The sequence below is a fragment of the Alligator mississippiensis genome, chromosome 13 (genome assembly GCF_030867095.1).
Source record: "Alligator mississippiensis isolate rAllMis1 chromosome 13, rAllMis1, whole genome shotgun sequence".
Lineage (NCBI taxonomy): Eukaryota > Metazoa > Chordata > Crocodylia > Alligatoridae > Alligator > Alligator mississippiensis.
Window position 1 is genome coordinate 44,324,392 of NC_081836.1, and position 19,845 is coordinate 44,344,236.

The following is a 19,845-nucleotide window of genomic DNA, read 5'->3' on the forward strand; positions in this document are numbered from 1 at the left end:
GAAGGCCTGGCCAGGGTGTTCCCTCCCCTATGGGAACCCCTTTCCTCGGTAACTCATGACTCCAGGGCCATGTGGGTGGTCAGTGTCCCCTCAGCTGAGCTGCTCCTTGCTGCAGGGACCTTTCGGGTCTCTAGTTCCATCTGGGCCACCTGAATGCTAGTAGCCCCGAGCACCATTGCATGCTCCCGGAGGCTCTGCCTTCTGCTCAGGGTTGGGGGCCTGGGCCACCTTGCACAGTCCCAGGGACTCAGTCTGGCTTGGACCCGGCATGCAATGAAGCCTGCATTGAGCCCTGGCCACGTGCCAGGGGTTGGAGACTGAGCCACCTCAAGCAGCAACCAGGGTCTTGGTCCCTTGGGGACCTGCCATGCAGCACTTCCTGCACTGAGTTCCCAGCCTCGTGCTGGGGTTAGGGACCCGAGCTGCCCTGAGCAGTTCCCAGGGTCTTGGTCCCTACTGGGGTCCTCAGATTTCCTCTGTGCAGCGCGGTCTGCACCAAGTTGGGGGCTGGAGACCTGAGCTGCCTCATGCAGCTCCCAGGGTCTTGCTGCCATGCACTGAGTGGAGGTTGCAGCCATCTGCCACTCTCATCCCACCGACGGGATCTTTGGGCTCTTCCGGGCAACGGCATCTGCTCAGCTGGCCAGCGCTTCCCCACCTCTTCATAGCCCCTCTCCTTCTCTTCTCCATCCCCCAAAGCATCTGCTGGTTGCTGGGCATGCACCTCCTTTTATTCTTTTGGGGGGCTCTGCCTTAGAAGTTCTGCCAGACTGAGAGAATGCAGTCTTGAACCAGGTCCAAGGCTTCTTTTTTTTTCTTTGCCTGGAGCAGGGATGGGGCAAAGCCCCTCCCAACAGTTACTTGATTGGTGGACAGGCTCCACCAATCACAAAGAGGATTCTCCAAGCCCAGACATGCTGGGCTGTATCAGTTAGTTCACTACAGACAACCCCACACACACATAAATATAAATATAAATATATGGGCTGCTGAGCCAATAAAACTGAGCATATTGAATTGCCATTGGCATATCTTCCTCACATGAAACATCACATCTGCCCTCCAAAAAATCAATTCTGCTCTGATGAATTCCCTTTCACCCCAGCAAATCAATTCAGCCATCAATATCTTCTACCTCCTCTCAATCCAGTTTCATCTATCTTGCTCTAATATATTACATTTTGTCACCAAAACAACTCTCTCCATTGGAATATGTTAATTTCATGTCCCCAATGCTTTATCAAGTAATTGACACACAGCCAGCTACAACTCCAACAATCAATCTATCAATTTGCCTCTCTTTACTTTTTCTTTTTCTGTTGCTGCCTGACACCACTCTCTCCCAGGCTCCTCAGCTCTTTGATCTTTCCCACTTTATGCTACCTGCCCCCTTCCATCTTCAAAGGGAACAAAGCTTGGCAAGGACTTCTCTGTTTCTTTCTTTCCCTTTCTCCTCTGTAAAAAGAGCTATTGAAGTCTAGACTTTTTTGATTCTTGCTCCTTCCTTGTGCCAGTAGAATGAACTGCTTACTCATTTGGGCCAGATTTCTGCTAGTGAAACTTGGCTGTCTTCTCAGAATCTTTCCCACCTTGTGCTCCCTGCCAGGGCCCGCTATTCAATCTGCATGAACCAACAGCTCTACTTCTACTTTTTAAATTTCCTTATAGGATGATTCCCTGCACAGTGGGCATGTCTATACATGTGCTTGAATGCACATTAGCTTAGTTTAATGAGCATTAAACTGTCACTTAAAAAACTGTGCTATTAGTTAATGTGCATTAAAATAAGCTAATGTGCATTAAGCATTACTTAAAAACCATGGGCACTTTAACACGTGTTTCAGGAGTGGGTGCAGTAGTGCTTTAATTAGAGAAGCTCCAAGAGTCTGAAGTAAAAAACTGTGGTGTCTCCTGTATCAGTGTCCCTGTGCTTAAAAATGGTGATGAGGGTGCTCATTTGATGAGCTTTAGTTGAAGCACTCCCACTGCCATTTTTAAATGCAGGGACACTGGTACACAAGATGCAGGAAGCTGCTGGAACACAGCAATTGCCATGTTTCCATAGACTTGTTTAATCAAGTCTGATCCAATGCTCCCAGCACCTTAAAGCAGCCTCCACATTTGTGTATAGGCACCCCATGCACTTCAGTTAATGCACATTAAGACAGACTAATGTGCATTTTCTTAGTACCTGACAATGGAGGGTGCCTGTACATGAGCGCAGAGGCTGCTCTGGTGCTCTATAAGTACAGCGTATTGCAGCAGACTCGATTAACCAAGTCTGCTGAAGAGTGGTAATTGCCGTGCTCCTGCAACCTCCTGCATCTCATGTATCAGCATCCCTGCACTTCAAAATGGCAGTAGGGGTGCTTTAACTAAAGCTTGTCAAACAAGCTTTAGATCAAACCCCCCGCCGCCATTTGGAAGCACAGGGACACTGATACACAAGACACTGTGACACTTTAATTAGAGCAGTGCTTTAATTTGTGTTTTCAGAGCCACTATAATTAAAGCATTGCCTCCACCACCCGCAGACAATGTGTAAAAGTGCCTGGAGGTACATTCAATGCGCATTAACTAACGCACGTTAATGCACGTGTAGACATGCCAAATGAGACTTATCCAGTTCGTTTTCCTTCTGTACCCTTCTTGCCTTTCTGATATGTATGGGCAGATTTATTTGAATTAAAAGCAACTAAGAGGCCTTTTGCCGAAAACTCAAACCAAATCTGTTCTGAGATTTGAAAAGCTTCACTTAATTTGGCTTGCCTGGGTGCTATTGAGTTTATAGACTATTTTAAGATCCTCAGATTCCATAATAAAGACTATGTCATAGTCTGTGTGTAGCCAAAGATAGGTAGAGTTGGACATCTCAGCTGTTTAAGCCATGTCCTTGTGAACTTTTTAGCCTGAGTATGCTGAGCCTTGATCTGCCAATAGGTAAGTTGTTTGAGGATCCATATATCTGAACGGACCCTCTGATATTTACCAGATTCATCCACGATTGCTTCCTGCTGCTATGATCTCCAAGAAACACAAAGCTGGTTTGTCAGTTCCTGTAAGATATATAGAGAAACCAAGTCTTGAGAACAGCTTCCCTTATTCTTTTTACTGAAAGCATCTTTAATGTATTTTTCTACATGCATTTGAACATTTAGAGTCCATTGGTAACAAACTGCATGATTTGGTACTAAATAGCCTCCCTTCCTCCAAAGAGAATTAGTGTCAGATCTTAATTTACTACTGGGATATAGACATCCCTTAATGAGGTAATTAATTCAGTGCTAAAGTGCCTGTGAAGGACCCACACTGAGTGGACAGGAAAAAAATTAAAAGTGACATCTCACCGGTGGGCATCAGAAACAAGGGGGTTATTTTTGTGAAAAAGTTAATTTACCAAAGAAATAATGATGGGCCTTATTCCTTGTCCATGGCTCTCTTCCTAATTACAGTATTTGACAACAATCCTATGCTGGAGATTTTTATTTATTGGGCAATGCTCCACCTTCCCAAACTAAGCATGGAACAAATGCTGTTCAGTGTAAACAACTGCAGTTTGCTTGGAGACTTCCTTAAGTGATAGCGTTGCCAGCTGTGGCACAGCTATATATAAATGTGATGGTTGTTCTCCTGGTTCAGCACCCTTAGGGTTGAAAATAAATGGGTCAGTTGTGCTGGGTTGTGTCCTAGCATAGCTGATCTGTTTTATTGGGCAGCATAGGTGGCCCATGGTCACCCACTGATGCTGCAGAACAGGCAACAATTTCTCTATTGCCTTACCCAGGCACAAATTGATACCGCCTTCATTGCAGTCACCTTCTGTGGTGTAACAAGGAGTATGGACACCTGCCTGCTTGTGCAGAGGTAAAAGCACATACTGCTGCAGTATGAGCTACATCTATAATATTAGCCTCTTCAGCGGGGAATGATAGGGAAGTGCTGAGCCCCTCAAAGGCTGGGGGTCTCAGCTGCAGGTGGTCAGTGAATTATAATCTGTCTGACTGGGAGGCTTGGGACCAGCTGGGAGGGATGATGTGCTAATGAGGGTGGAGCCACAAAGGGAAGTTAAGAACTACAGGGTACAAGGTTGGGGTCAACTGCTGTATTGGGGGTTGGGAGGAGCTTGGAGCTAAAATTGTCCCTTTCTGAAGATCCTGAAAGGGCAAAGGGGTTGTGTTGTGTTGTGGATTCAAGGCTATTTTGTGAAGAGTGAAACTGGTCTGACAAACGGGAAGTGGAGCTGGCATGTATCTAAAGCAGCAGGGTAAGTGACCTGCTTCCAGGGACACACAACACATAGATTCATATTCATAGATTCATAGATGTTAGGGTCGGAAGGGACCTCAATAGATCATCGAGTCCGACCCCCTGCATAGGCAGGAAAGAGCGCTGGGTCTAGATGACCCCAGCTAGATGCCCATCTAACCTCCTCTTGAAGACCCCCAGGGTAGGGGAGAGCACCACCTCCCTTGGGAGCCCGTTCCAGACCTTGGCCACTCGAACTGTGAAGAAGTTCTTCCTGATGTCCAATCTAAATCTGCTCTCTGCCAGCTTGTGGCCATTATTTCTTGTAACCCCCGGGGGCGCCTTGGTGAATAAAATCTCACCAATTCCCTTCTGTGCCCCCGTGATGAACTTATAGGCGGCCACAAGGTCGCCTCTCAACCTTCTTTTGCGGAGGCTGAAAAGGTCCAGGTTCTCTAGTCTCTTCTCATAGGGCTTGGTCTGCAGGCCCTACATTCATCAGTGGGGTCCATTCAAAACTTCCAGAAGCAGTTGGTAATGCAACTACAGCACTGAACATAAAGTTCAGCAGCAGTGGTTCACAATAGACCTGGGTTTGGGCTTTGATGAATGAGTTAAATTTCCAGGGCTTTAGAACACACCCTAAACTTTTCAAAATCAATTGCCAAAAAAAAAAAAAAAGGGGCGAGAGAGAAACTTGGTGACTCTTTTATGTGACCTAAATGTTTAAAGCTCTGGAAGTTTTTCCATGTAGACCTACAACTGAATTTGTTGGAGTTTCTAAATAGGATCCTGCCTACATTTGCTACTCCCTCCTATGTGCCTTCCTGTCTACAAGGAATAACATGTGCTCTGGGGAACAAGCATGTTAGATGGCAATTAAAATGGTGGTTGGCGCTTTTGTAATGTCTGGACTAAACTGCGTCTCTCTGTCATGGATGAACTTGATTGGAGCTTAATTAGAAGTATGCCTTGGTTCACAAATTAAACACCTTTTTTCAACTAGTTTATTTATAACTTATCCATTCCAGGAAAAAACAAGAGCTGTGAGTGAAAGAGAGAAGTCTTCAAATAGAGCCGTCCAAAGCACTATGAAACTAATAGAGATGCTATTTTTAGTAGAGCTAGATTACCTGTTTTAGGAACATGTATGCCAATTTAAATAAACTAGCTTAAAAATTTAATGAGGCATAACAGTTACATTTATTACAGCAAGCTGAGAGCCATCTACCTACAAAGTACTATTATTTTGTCTGTCTGTATGGTGATCATTAACATTTCATGACACTGAGGTCATAGTTTAACACTTAAATCTTAATGCAAATCTAGGGGAAAAAATGATTAAGGGTACATGTATAAAGAGGTGATAGATGTCTTCATAATTGATTAACCATTATGTGTTGTTATAGAGTACAACAGCTCAATAGCTTGCTTAGTTATGACATCATTTACTGTTGTACTTACAGTCCTTTTATAAAAACAAAACAACATTATTCATGCATGCAATAGACTTATAACATTTATTAATCATTTATTAACTCTTTATAAAATATTTATAAATGTACCTTTTAAAATAAAATGTGGTGGAAAACTGTATTTTCATTTATATTTGCCCTGACCTTCAACTTCTGGTTGTCCATGAAGGATTCCCAACAATTCTTCATGTGCTTATTCAAACACCAGGATTTCTCAGACCTTATCGTGTCCTAGCCTAACTGTGGAGGCAGTTAGATCCAGGTCTGCCAAGACAACTCTATCTGCAGCTTTCTCCAACTTCCCCAGCAATGTCCTACTTCAATCTCCTATCTGTCTCCTAGTTTCCTCTACCCACATTTCTGCCCAGACTGCTCTGTTCTGCTCTATGGGCTCCCCTCTGTCTCTCATCCCTAGAACATGTGGCTCCAGTGTGGAAGTGAGTGCTGTTTCTTAGTGTGGATACACATGACTGGTGCTTGGAACTGTTCCTGCTAATATGAAGGTACCCAGAGCAAAAACCAGCTCATCAGTTCTAAATCTGTTCTGAAGTAGTTTTTGGCTCTAAAATCCATTGTCCAGTCCATGCATTGGTATTAGCAGCCTATTGAAATATAACAGGGGACTGAAATTGAGTCCCCTGTTATATTTTCATTCCCTATTATAATATCAAAGAACAGAAATGCAAAATCACACCACAGAGGTAGACATTAGATTTCCGGTAGTTTTTATGCCGTGTTTTAAATTGAATGAAGATTCTTGAATGTGGAAGATGCTACCCCACTGCAATAAACTGCCATGAGTTACTGTTGCTGGTTACATGCGTACTGTTGATTATATACATGATTTTTTTATTGCCACTATTTCCCCTCATAATAGCAAAAATATGTTCTTGTAATGAATAGGATTGCAGCAAAGATGATTGTCCCTAACTTAAAATGTTGCAGACAGCACCAGTGTAACATGTTTTGATTGCTGAGTGTTGATAGGACAATGATTTCATAAGGGATTCTCATGCATTATTTTTTTATGTGAAAGAGATGATGTGGGTACTTAAGTCTTAGTGATATTTGTGAGTCTCATTAGTGACTATTCAAGCAGGATTAAGGAATTGTATAAAGACACAGAGGAAACAAATATATGTTGTTCACTGTGTGCATAGAGTAACATCCCTTGCATTACAGCACGTTCTGTCCCCAGTTGCATTACAGCCTGCCCAGTTTCATTTATTGATCATGAAATGGCTTGTTTCCCTTAGCACTCTAGATGCATGAACAGTTCAATCTACAACAGAGGGAATGTTCCATGAGCAAATGAGGAATTTGAATAGGAAAAAGAAAATCTCCATTAAAAGAAGGCAGTGGCAATGTAAGTGGTGTCAGTGTACCTATGATATGTGAATGTGCACACATCATTAAGCTGTAGGTAGGAGGTCATGCTATGCTGGGCCCTAAGATAATGAGGAGCAGTCTCATTAAAAAGTTGTAGCTATAGCATTGCATGAAGACTGCGGGCTGGCGTGGATTCAAACAGGAGCAGTGGAATTCTTTTCTCAGAATTACCCCATGAAGCTTGACCTCCAGCACTTTGCTCTTTCTACAGAAGGGTAATGGGATCCTTTTCCTTGGACTGGAGCTTCTTAATGCTACTGCAATACAAATAGCTAGGAAGGATACAGTAGGATTGCTGGGTGTACTTATTCATAGATCCATAGATGTTAGGGTCGGAAGGGACCTCAATAGATCATCGAGTTCGACCCCCTGCATAAGCAGGAAAGAGTGCTGGGTCTAGATGACCCCAGCAAGATGCTCATCTAACCTCCTCTTGAAGACCCCCAGGGTAGGGGAGAGCACCACCTCCCTTGGGAGCCCATTCCAGACCCTGGCCACTTGAACTGTGAAGAAGTTCTTCCTAATGTCCAGTCTAAATCTGCTCTCTGCTAGCTTGTGGCCATTATTTCTTGTAACCCCCGGGGGTGCCTTGGTGAATAAATACTCACCAATTCCCTTCTGTGCCCCCGTGATGAACTTATAGGCAGCCACAAGGTCGCCTCTCAACCTTCTCTTGCGGAGGCTGAAAGGGTCCAGTTTCTCTAGTCTCTCCTCATAGGGCTTGGTCTGCAGGCCCTTAACCATACGAGTGGCCCTTCTCTGGACCCTCTCCAGGTTATCCGCATCCCTCTTGAATTGCGGCGCCCAGAATTGCACGCAGTACTCCAACTGCGGTCTGACCAGCGCCCGATAGAGGGGAAGTATCACCTCCTTGGACCTATTCGTCATGCATCTGCTGATGCACGATAAAGTGCCATTGGCTTTTCTGATGGCTTCGTCACACTGCCGACTCATGTTCATCTTGGAGTCCACTAGGACTCCAAGATCCCTTTCCACTTCCGTGCTACCCAGCAGGTCATTCCCTAGGCTGTAGGTGTGCTGGACATTTTTCCTCCCGAGGTGCAGCACTTTGCATTTCTCCTTGTTGAACTGCATCCTGTTGTTTTCTGCCCACTTATCCAATCTGTCCAGGTCTGCCTGCAGCTGTTCCCTGCCCTCCGGCGTGTCCACTTCTCCCCATAGCTTTGTGTCATCTGCAAACTTGGACAGAGTACATTTGACTCCCTCGTCCAAGTCACTGATGAAGACATTAAAGAGTATCGGTCCAAAGACCAAGCCCTGCAGGACCCCATTGCCCACACCCTTCCAGGTCGAGACCGACCCATCCACCACGACTCTCTGGGTGCGACCCTCCAGCCAATTCACCACCCACCGGACTGTGTAGTCATCCAAGTCACAGCCTCTTAACTTGTTCACCAGTATGGGGTGGGATACCGTATCGAAGGCCTTCCTGAAGTCTAAGTATACAACATCCACCCCTCCTCCTGTGTCCAGGCGTTTCATAACCTGGTCATAAAAAGAGACTAGATTGGTCAGGCACGATCTGCCTGCCACGAACCTGTGCTGATTTCCCCTCAGCATAATTTGTCCTGCCGGGCTCTCACAAATGTGAGCCTTGATAATTTTTTCAAAGACTTTGCCAAGGATGGAGGTGAGACTGACAGGTCTATAGTTACCCGGGTCCTCCTTCCTCCCCTTTTTGAAAATGGGGACCACTTTGGCCCTTTTCCAGTCCTCCGGGACTTGGCCCGTGGGCCACGAGCTTTCAAATATTCCCGCCAGTGACTCTGCAATGATGTCGGCCAGTGCCTTCAGCACCCTTGGATGGAGCTCATCCGGGCCTGCCGACTTAAAGGCATCCAGTTCTTCCAAGTGACTGCACCATCTCAGGGTCTATGCATGGAAGTCTGGTGCCTTGCTGCTGCCTCTCTACAACCCCAGTGAGAGACTTGTCGTGCCCCTCGCTTAGGAACACTGAGGCAAAGAACTCGTTGAGGAGTTCAGCCTTGTCCCCCCTGTCTGTCACCAATTGTTTCTGCCCATTTAACAGGGGTCTTATTCCTCCCTGGGCCTTCCTTTTACTCCCTATATATCTAAAAAACAATTTCTTGTTGTCTTTTACTTGGGTTGCCATCCTCAGCTCCATGGTAGCTTCGGCCCATCTAACTGCCTCCCTACAAGCACGAGCAGAGGAGGTATATTCATCTTTGGTGATCTCACCTTGTTTCCACTTTTTATGTGCTCCCCTTTTGTCCCTTAGGCTGCTCTGGATTTCTCTGGTCAGCCAGGGAAGCCTCCTGGCCCCTTTCCCTCTTTTGCCTCGCTCGGGGATCATCTTGCTTTGTGCCCGAAGGATCGTTTCCTTAAGGCACAGCCACCCTTCTTGGGCTTCCATCTCTTCAAATCTCCTACTCTGAAGTGCGTCCTTGACTAATTGCCTGAGTTCATTGAAATCAGCTTTCCTAAAGTCTAGCACTTTCACCCTACTAGTTACCTTACCCACTCGCCGTCTTATGGTGAATTCTGTTATTAGGTGATCACTGTCCCCCAGATGGCTACCGATCTGGAGGTCCGCTACCATGTCATCTCCCATTGCCAATACCAGATCCAGTATGGCATTCCCCCTAGTGGGACCATGTACCTCCTGTGTCAGGTGGAGGTCCTGTACACAGGTTAGAAACCTGCGTGAGCGATGGGACTTTGCTGTCTGTGACTCCCAGCAGATGTCCGTGTAGTTTAGGTCCCCCATGACTACCGCCTCTTTAGCTTTTATGGTCTCCGAGATTTGCCTCAGGAGCCCCGAATCTCTTTCTTCCCCTTGATGTGGGGGTCTGTAGCAGACCCCTACCACCAAATCCCTTTCTCCTTGCCCCCCATGTAGCCTAACCCACAGTCCTTCTACTTCCTCATCCTTTGATTCCGTCTTGATGAGGGTTGATGTGTATTGCTCACTGACATAGAGCGCAAGCCCTCCCCCTTTCTTCCCCACCCTGTCCTTTCTGTACAGTCTATAACCCTAAATATGTGCCACCCAATCATGGGATGAATCCCACCAGGTTTCCGTTAGCCCCACTAAGTCATAGGTGTTTAGTGCAAGCAGGAGCGCTAGTTCATCCTGCTCGTTTCCCATGCTCCTAGCATTAGTATATAGGCACTTGAGCCCTGCGACTGGTGCCTTTGCTGCCCCCCCGCTCCGAGTCCCAGGGGGCCCTTTGATTCTTACCTTCTCGTTTCTTACCTGTTCTGTAGTGCTGGCCTCCCCATGGCTTTCAGGTTCCCAATGCTCTCTTTCTTCAGGCTGGGCTGTCCTTGTGGGTGTCACATGGTTTGGTGATCCACAGCTTCCCCCGCCCTCATCTTCCCCTCCCCCCGACGAGCCTAGTTTAAAGCCCACCGGAGGAGATCCGCCAACCTAGAAGAAAACACACGCTTACCTTTGGGGGACAGGTGAAGCCCATCCCAGCTGAGCATGTCCCTCATCGTGATGTGTGGGTCGTTGTCCAGGAAGCCGAAGCCTGCCTCGAGACACCACTTCTGAAGCCGCCAGTTGGTCTCTCGGATACAGTTCTCATGCCGTCTTCCACGTCCGTTCACTGGTAGGATGGAAGAGAATACCACCTGTGCACCGAACTCCCTCAGCACGCCGCCCAGAGCACTGTAGTCCGCCATCAGGTGATCGGGGGTTCTCCTGGCCGCATCATTAGTACCCACATGGACTAGGACCATGGGGTAGTAATCGGTGGGCATGATCCTGGCCTGGATTACCTCCGTCACATCCCGAATCTTTGCTCCAGGGAGGCAGCATACCTCTCGTGCTGAGGGGTCCTGGTGACAGATGGGCCCTTCCGTACCTCTCAGGATGGAGTCGCCTATGACGAGCACTCGTCGCCTCCTCCTCTGGGTCCTCTTGGATCTCTTGATCTGTTTCTAGTGTGAAGAATGTGGTGTTTCTTCCTGCCCAAGGGTTTCCTCCTCCCCTTCCATCTCCTGCAGGATCGCCAGGGCCTCATACTTGTTCTCCAGTCGAACTGGAACTTCCTGAGGATAATATCAATAAGATCCCAGGACCGTAGTATGAGTGAGTCTAAGTCTGGAAGTAAATAGATGCCGGGTCACCAAAACAGGAGATCTGTCCTTTTGATCTTGGGTCTAGGATCCTTCCTCCAATACACAGAGGGAAGGATTTGGCCTCTGGACACAACATGTATGTGGAAAACTAGGAAATATTTTGAAGATCTGCTCTTTGTTGGTTTTCTGGAGATGAGAAGCTGCCCCTTTGCCTTGTTCTCACCTCTTGTTCAGTAGCAGTTTGTGTGACTGGTAGTGAACATGTGACCATGCTTACATCCTTATTGGATACCTGAGAGAGTGCCTATCATTTTCAAGGATTTTTGGTATTTGGAAATGAAATGTACCCTCATCAAAGGTAAGCTGTGGGAAGCAAACCAGTGAAGAACTGTGTGAGGTGGGAGAGGGGGTTAGTGGAAAGACATGGTTGTTTAATATGCAAACTTCAAAATACTCAATACGGTATCTATGCAGCTGCTCGCCTAGGAGAAGGTGGTGCAGGGCAAAGAGGGTACTGTGCACAAGTGACCTGGCTCTGTCATGCCAGATCAGGTGTGTAGGCTGCTGCAGAGATGGATGGAGACATGATTCCCCTAACTGGGTACCTGCATGTATGTCGCACAAAGAAAGCAAGTACATTTTGTTCCCTGTGCAAAGGCAGAAGGATCCTTGTTCCTTCTTTAATTGCCCTTTTCATGCCTAAATCAAGCACGCTTGCTTATGGATACGGACAATTGTTCATATTTGTTTCAATGTATCGTTATCATCAGCTGCTAAGTGGCACCCAATAGCAGAGGACCTGGAACATCTCTCCTTTGTCACCCTCCAACCACATTTTAGCTTCATTTTTAAAAATGCATTTGACATCAAAGCTCTTGTGTTCTGTTTGAGACATATGTAAGTTAGATTAGAAATCCACCTGTCAGTCAGAGCTAATAATGGCACTCTCTGCATAAAGTATTAACTTTGTCAGGAGCTGTTATATCATGAATATGCATGTGGGAGAGAGTGAGCATGTTTTGTACAGAATATTTACATTAGAAGGGCTCAGCCAAGGACTTAGTGTCCTAAATTAGAATATGCATGTTCAATGCAAAGCTGCACTTCAGCACAGGCACCTTGCTCATAAATGTTCGGGCTTCTCCTCAGCTGGTGTAAATTGGTGCAGCTGCTTTCTATGATTGTTTACATTAACAGAGAACCTGTCCCAAGATCCTTTTTTAATTAAGATAAACATGAAGGCATTTCAAACCTACCTGTATTCAAATTTGGCATTCTTTAAATCCTAGAATAAAAATAAAAGAGGTGGGTGTGTTATTTGCAAGATCCATTGTGAGCAAGTAGAAAATGTTTCTTTGACTAGAAAGAATGGATCAAAGATGACTGGAGATAACCCATGACTTTACAATGTTTTCCTCAATCTCCTGCAAACAAAAAACACAGCCTACAGGTGCCTGTGTTTCTATTGCCCACTCGCACGTAGAGAAGAGCACCAGTCTCTGGAGAACTTTCCTCCACTGTTTGAATGAGCAAGTATCTTACATTTTACTGGCTCTTTAATAAGTAACTTCTAACCAGATCACATTTTAATTCTGATCTCATCCTTCAGGGAGCTTGCCATGTTCCTACTTCGATGCTCTCCACAAATGTTTTAAGTACACTCTGACAAGCAAGGCACTTTGAGTAGATGTAATCTCTTTTATTCGACCAACTGAGTAGTTGGAAAAAAGCCTTTTACAAGCTTTCCGGCCCAAGCACCATTCTTCAGGCATAGGGAGTCTCTGCTTTTCTGAGATCTCCAAGGAATGAAAGAAGCTGAAAGTGTGACAGGATCTCAGTGAGAATGTAATTAGGTGGAAATTAGGAAAACAATGAATAGAGAAGGGAGGGGAGGGGGAACAAGGGGGAAATAATGCCAAAGGTAAGCAAGGGAGACTGTTCTAGTTGAGTTTTCCAAGGTAGAAGAGAGGCAGTTTGTGAAAAAGTAAATAACTGGAAATTAGGAAGACAAAGGATAGAGAAGGAGAGGAGGGGAGGAGTGTGTGGGGGATGTAAATGGTAAGGTCAAAAGTACCTGGTGAATTAGATGACACGCAGGTTGTAATGTGTCATAAATCCAATGTCTATATTGAGTCCATGATTTATTTTTATTTTTTTGTATCCAGTAGGTTTATGATGTGAAGTTCATAGGCTCGTCTACGTAAGGTGTTTTGTAAATTCCCTTTAAGGATTAGAACTGAGAGATCAAAGAGGAACTGCTTGTCTTGTGACCAGTGTGTTCTTTGGCCAGGTTGTTAATAAGGATACAACTAATCTTGGGGCAGCTCCTTGTGGGAACCCACTTGAAAGTTTCTTCCCATCTGATAATGAACCACTGATATCTGTTCCTCAGGTGCAATGTTACACCCAGTTGTGAATCTCCCTAAGCCAGGGGTTTTCAACTTTTTTTTTTCATTTGCAAACCCCTAAAAATTTTCTAATGGCGTTGTGGATGCCTTTAAATTGTAAGTGCAAGTATATGCATACTTTTGATTGGTAATAGTAGTCTTTTGTGGACCCCCTTAGACATAATCTGCAGACCGCCCCCCTCTGCCGGGGCTCTGCAGACCACAGGTTGAAAACCACTACCCTAGGCTACATTTCCCTCAATGACATGTGAGATGGTATCAAAATCTTTATTAAAGTTATCTCTTTATCATACTAAAATAAGTCTCTCATTGACTGTTTCTCCCTTGTTGGCCAAGCCAGTTATTCTGGCTAAGAAAGTAATGTAAATTGATTTTGACATGATTTGTTCTTTACAATTCCATGTTTGCTCTTTTTAATCACTTTATTATTCTCCCTCTGCTTAAAAACTGTTTAATAATTTATTCTAATATTCTGCTTGGTATGGAGGCTGATATACCTGTAATCTCCGTGGATTTCTTTTTTCTCCCTGTTTAACAACAGATCCTAAGATTTTTTTTCCTTCTCCAGTCTGCTGGGATCTTCTACCTCCTCCAAGTGTTCTCAGAGATGACAGGTAATGTTTTAGAGATTGCTACGGCAGATAAGTTTATTTTGGAATTTCCAATATCCCCTCTCTCTTCTGCAGTGTTGCTCATACTAGGCACTTTCTTTATTTGTATGGCTGATACGTACGTTTAAAAGAAAGGAACACAAACCCTTTGCTCTCCAAGAGCTGCTTGACTGTTCTTAAACACAGTCCAGAAAGGACACGTGTATAAGTTTGGTTCAACACTTTAAGCAGCTGCAACATGCATGAAAAATCTTTAAAATTCCATTCCCCCCCCAACCCTTTTCCCCCACAACAGAAGCTCTTCTATTCATTCACAGTTGCATTTAAAAAATAGGCCTTGAAGCTTGGTATGAAGAACAGGAGGGTAGATTGGGGGAGGGGGGGGATTTCTTTCTAATTAAAGTAAAATCAATAAACTGTAGGATTTTTGTAAAGCAAATGTTACCTTTATTTTATTTATTTACCTTTATTTTATTTTGTAATTGTGACCTTATTTTTTTTTTTTTTTGCCTTGAGATAAGTGCAATGGTAACTCCAGTTACTCAGTGCAGCTGCCCTTAGAGCTAATTGATGAATGCTAAATTGGAGATTGTCTCTCGCTTTCAGCTCAGATTGGAGTTTTCTCCAAGAAACTTCAATTTTATTCTCTTCAGTCCTTTTTGGCTGTCTGTCACCTGCCTGGTTTATAAAGTCCACATCTATGCCTATTCCTCTCATCTTCACAGCAACTAATAAATATCCATTAATTCTCACAATTCACAATACCGTTTTACAAATAGAAGGTGGAATTATGCCATGGCTCAGTGTAACAGAAGTCATCCCAGACTGAGATTAGAGTTCAGGATGTATCTGCACAGCATCCCGGGGGGAGACTGGAGCTCATACCTGGGCTAGCTTTAGCTGCCGTACCTCTTACCAACAGCACTGGGTGGGTTTGGTAGGATCCTGGTAAATACTTGAGCAGTTAGACAAGATAGTGTGACCATAGCTTGCATTATGCTGCTGTCAGTACCTGGACTAACCAGTTTATGGCTGGCATAGCTATGTCTCCAGAAATTTCAGTTGCACTCCTAGATTGCAGTGTAAATAGTCCTCCAGTTCTGTGCTCAAATTACCTCCTTCTTGCCAGGTTTTTAGATCACTGCAAAGCATTCAGGGATTTTTGCCATGAACAAAGACTTACAAATGCATTCCCATATTCCATATTTGGACCAATGCCTTTTATGCTAACCAACAGCATCTCATCCATTCCTTAGGCCACCTGTCTATACCTGCTTGCTGCTGCTTATACTTGGATTTCAATTACTTTATGGCAAGGGAGTGCCTTTATACATATATGTCTGCATAATGTCTAGCAACATAATGGGGTCCTGGTCTGACTCAGGCTTCTATGTGCTACCACACTGTAGACAAAGTGCACTGCAAACACAGTAGAAGAAACTGTCACATCACAGTGAGGGGTAACAAAATGCACACTTGAGGAATGTAGGACATGTTCCACCAGGCAAAATAGCAGCGACAAGGCTTAGACCTCAACACTCCTGTATTTCTGTCCTATGCTGACTCTGCTACACAACAGTGGCTCATGGAGCCTGAAGAAATTGGACAGTTCATCCAAAAGGTTATCTGTGTTGACATCAGAACAAAAGCTCACGAGAGAACTTACATAAAAATTTTCAGGAAGCAATTAAACAGTCCTGGATTTTTGTCTAGTTATTTTTAGCATTGCAGTCGAGTTTGAGGGAAAGCTTAGAGGTTCTCCCCCTCCCCTATTCCTTTTTCTATTATGCGTCTTTCCAGTTTTCATGTGATCATTTCTGTGAGAAATTCATGCCTCCAGCAAGTAATAGGAGACTCTGAGATAATGAAGACTGCAGCTCCAGATAAAGCATCTCCAGGAATGAATTAGCCCTAAATGGTATTGTTCTTTTCTTCTAACTTCATGTTGATATTCAAGTAAAAACCAAAGAACCAAACACCCTGCAGGTTCACAAAGCCACTGCATGCTAAAAATTTCCAAGCCATAAAATATTGTATCCCTCAGGTAGAAAACTAAGGAGCCACTTTTTTTTTATTTTCCCTGCCCAGATTTGTTCTTGTAATGGGGAAACCTGCTGTGATGACATTCTCATTTCAGCAGTCTGTTTGTCATGGTGAACCTTCTTTCTCTTGCAGCCTTAATGGCAAAGGAAAAAAGAAAACAATAATGGTCAGTTTTAAGTCTACACTTTTGTTCCTGCCTTTGCTGCATCTTTATTTTCTCATGTTCCCTAGCATTGCCACAGCCAGGAATAATAATAATAATAAAAAAAAAAAATCTGCCTCTTAGTATGAATGGTCTGCATCATCTCTCCTTATTAACTGGCAGTTTAGACTGGCCTCCACTGTACCCAGTGTATGTCTAGGAGCTGCTGCTTTATCTTTAAGAGAATGTGCTAAGCACGGTTGCATTGTCTGTCTTAAAATGGCACACAGGGATCTGGCTACAGAAATGCCATTGATTTAATGGGAAGAATGATATTAAATCCTTTCACTGTGAAAAGACTTAGAAGACATCTGTGAGAACACAGCAGAGAATGGGTTTATCTGTATGCTGCTTATGCTCCATAGCATATCATCTCCTCCACAGGCTGGAGTCATGGACTAGAATCACCTCTATTACTCGCAGGCTCCGGCAGACTTGGATATGTATGTTGTAGATCACTTGAAGAGATGTCGCATGCACAGAGGGCCTTTGTCTGAATGCAACCATCCTCCCTAGCGTGTCCACATGAGCCTGCACGTGCCTCTTGAAAAGTGTCTCAAACTCCTTTGAGATGCTGCAAGATACATGCCGGGAAGAAAAAAACATTTCCTGCGCTGCATATTTGCAGCGGGGGGAGGGGGGTGTGCAAAATTTGATACCTGGAGATGCAGGTATCAAAAAATACCCCGGGGGGAAGCAGGACAGGGCATGGTCCCTGGCCATGCCGTGAGGCAACTGGAAGCTTGGGTCCTTCACAGAACCACTCTAGTAGCCAGCCAGAGCATCTCTATGGCTGGCCCTCGCCCTGGTGCTGAAGCACACTGCCTGCCCATGCAGGGCAAGCAGCAGTTCAGGCTGCAGAGACCTAGACTCAGGCTCTGCGACAGGTAAGTAGGGGGTTGGGGGGATAAGGGGGGGAACCATGGGGGGAACCATGGGGGGGCCCCACTTGGCCCCAGCTCTTTGATTGCCCCCCCCCACCTGGCCCCAGTGTCCCTGCATGGCCTCATGGCACTGCCACCCTGCACGGCGTGGGACAGCGGGGATTGGTGCTGGCCGCCTGGCACTCATGCTGCTTCTGCCACATCATGGGTGCGCAACCTGGTTTCACGGGGCGCTACACACTGTTTGGCACCTTGGGGCTGCTCAGACTGAGCAGCGTTGAGCCCTGGGTGACAGCCACAGTGGCCCCAAGCTTCCTGACAGTGTGCAGTGCCACACAGTGCTTGCTGATCTGAGCTGCACCCCTGCAATGTGGCAGTGGCAGCATGGGTGCCAGGCAGTTGGGGCCAAACCCCACTGCCTCGCACCGCGTGGTGGGTGGGCTATGCCATGAGGCCTCGAGTGGCCCTGACAGCCACTGCTGCAGTCGGTGAGTGCGGGGATGCTGGGGTAGGTGGAGGGATGTGTGGGGGCCTGGGGCCAGGTGGGGGAGCAATCGGGGAGGCTGGAGGAGCGAGCAGGAAGCTGGGACCAGGGTGGGGGGCCCGCTCAGAGCTGACACCTGGGACCCAGTTGGAAGTGGCTGACCTGGTCCCAAGTGGCCAGGAGGACATGCTTTGACAGTTCAAAGTATGCCACCACACTGAGAACATCTTCTGGGCAATAGCTACCCAGGTGGCCGGGCGGTGGCACACATGGCAGTAGTGCCGCACAAAGGCCAGCTGTGCAGCCACAGCCCACTGGCAGCTGACCCAGAGGTGCAGATGCCTCTAATGGCCATACAGCCATCTGGATTTGGCAGGTGTGCAGCCTTGGGGCCACATGCTGTCACAGGTGGCAGCAGGTCACAGCCAGGCAGCAGCCCCCACTGCCAGACTGCTGCAGTGAGTAGAGGGTGCAGGGAACTCAGGGCTGCTTCAGCAGTCCAGCTGGCACAAGGGGAAGTGTCCCCAGGTACCAATTGGCCGGGCTGCAGAAGCTACTATCTATTTGTACACCCTCTTTAGAGTGGGCCTTAAGGCCCACCTGGCTAACTAGTAGCCCCTTGTGGGGCTAGTGAATGATTGGTACACCCCAGAAGCTCCTGAGAGTGAGTAGTCCTGAGCTACTTGCCAGGGCAGCTTTTTATACTGCTGAGGCCAGCACAGGGCAGGTTTTTATATGGCTGCGGCCAGCACAGGTGCTGGACGCAGCCTCCAGCTCCCCCTGGCGGCAGATCAAGGAGGAGCCAGGCAGGATTATTTTGCCCTCAGTGGCACAATTTGCCCTACAGCAAAATGCATGTCCAGGCACATGCACTGAGGCAAAAAGGCCCAGCTCAGATTTGTGCTGCTTCTATTTGAGCTGCTGCAATTGCATGTGCCTGCATTTGTGGACATGCCCCTAGAGTACACTGGTATTTGCCTGCAGTAGTTATTGTAGCATCTCACCACTATGATGGGAGAGCAAGAAATAGCCTGTTTAACTTGCACAAACAGCTTCCACGCAACAAGCTGCTGGCTGACATGTTCCTTGGTGTAACTTACCCTGGAACAGTTTTACCCCTGCTTTTGTGCAACACTAATTCCAATAGATCAGATGAAGTTACACCAGTGTCAGAGTTTGTCGTGTGTCCATTTGCTTTTTACACCTGTGTAAATGCTGATTAGTCCAGTGTATACATGTCTTTCCAGGCCCTGAGCTGTTATGAGGGTTTCCCCCCTTCTTCCACTCCCCCAGCACTAAAACAAGCTTTGCTGCTTCTGCAATGTACAAATATCCCATTTCTTCCAGAGACTCCAGTACAACCTCCAAGGCAAAGCTAGCTATCTGCTCAACAGAGGAATTTTTAAAGTTGATTAATTCAAGCTCCTAGTAACATGTGGTCACATTATTATAGTCCTGCACCATTCCTGTACAGCTTTCCTTGTGCAGAAGCCTCAGCTGGCAGATACTGGATAGCTGAAGGCAGTTTGAACAGAAGCAGGATATTGTAAATAGTTGGCACTACAAAGCCAGACCCAGTTAGTGGACTGTACCTGTGATGTGCAGAGATGAGAGAGTGATTTGAAGTGTTTCAAAATTTCATCCTGGGCTTTTTGCTCCAGTTTGTTCTTCATTTACATTAGTAAGTAGCTTCACTTTCACCCAAAAGTTGTGCTACTTTTCTTCTTTCTTCAGGATGCCAGATAATAGCTTCCTTTCTCCTTCCATCCAGCAGCTTGATTTGCATTGGATACAACAGTTCAATGAATATATAGGACAGTAATCCATGACTGCATCCCTGAAGTCAATTGTATGCAGCACGGGGATTCACACTCAGGATCTTTGCCAAGCACAGACCAAGAGCCTGTGGTACTGTTTGTTTCACACGTGTATGTGTGTGTGAACGCTCACACATGTACACTCATATACATATATCCCAGGTTAGAAACTCCTAGTCTGAGGTGGGAAGTGTGTGGGATGGTGCAGGGGAGGAGAAA

The 19,845-nt window shown here is 45.9% G+C and overlaps 1 long non-coding RNA gene across 1 annotated transcript in view; it reads left to right on the top strand.

Annotated features, from left to right (window-relative positions):
* The window catches only part of LOC109284953 (uncharacterized), an 81,737-nt gene that overhangs the window by 51,905 nt on the left and 9,987 nt on the right, over window positions 1–19,845 (top strand). Inside the window, exon 2 of the long non-coding RNA XR_002092603.2 lies at window positions 14,127–14,199. This is a non-coding gene — a long non-coding RNA (uncharacterized LOC109284953). The remainder of the gene's footprint in view (window positions 1–14,126; window positions 14,200–19,845) is intronic.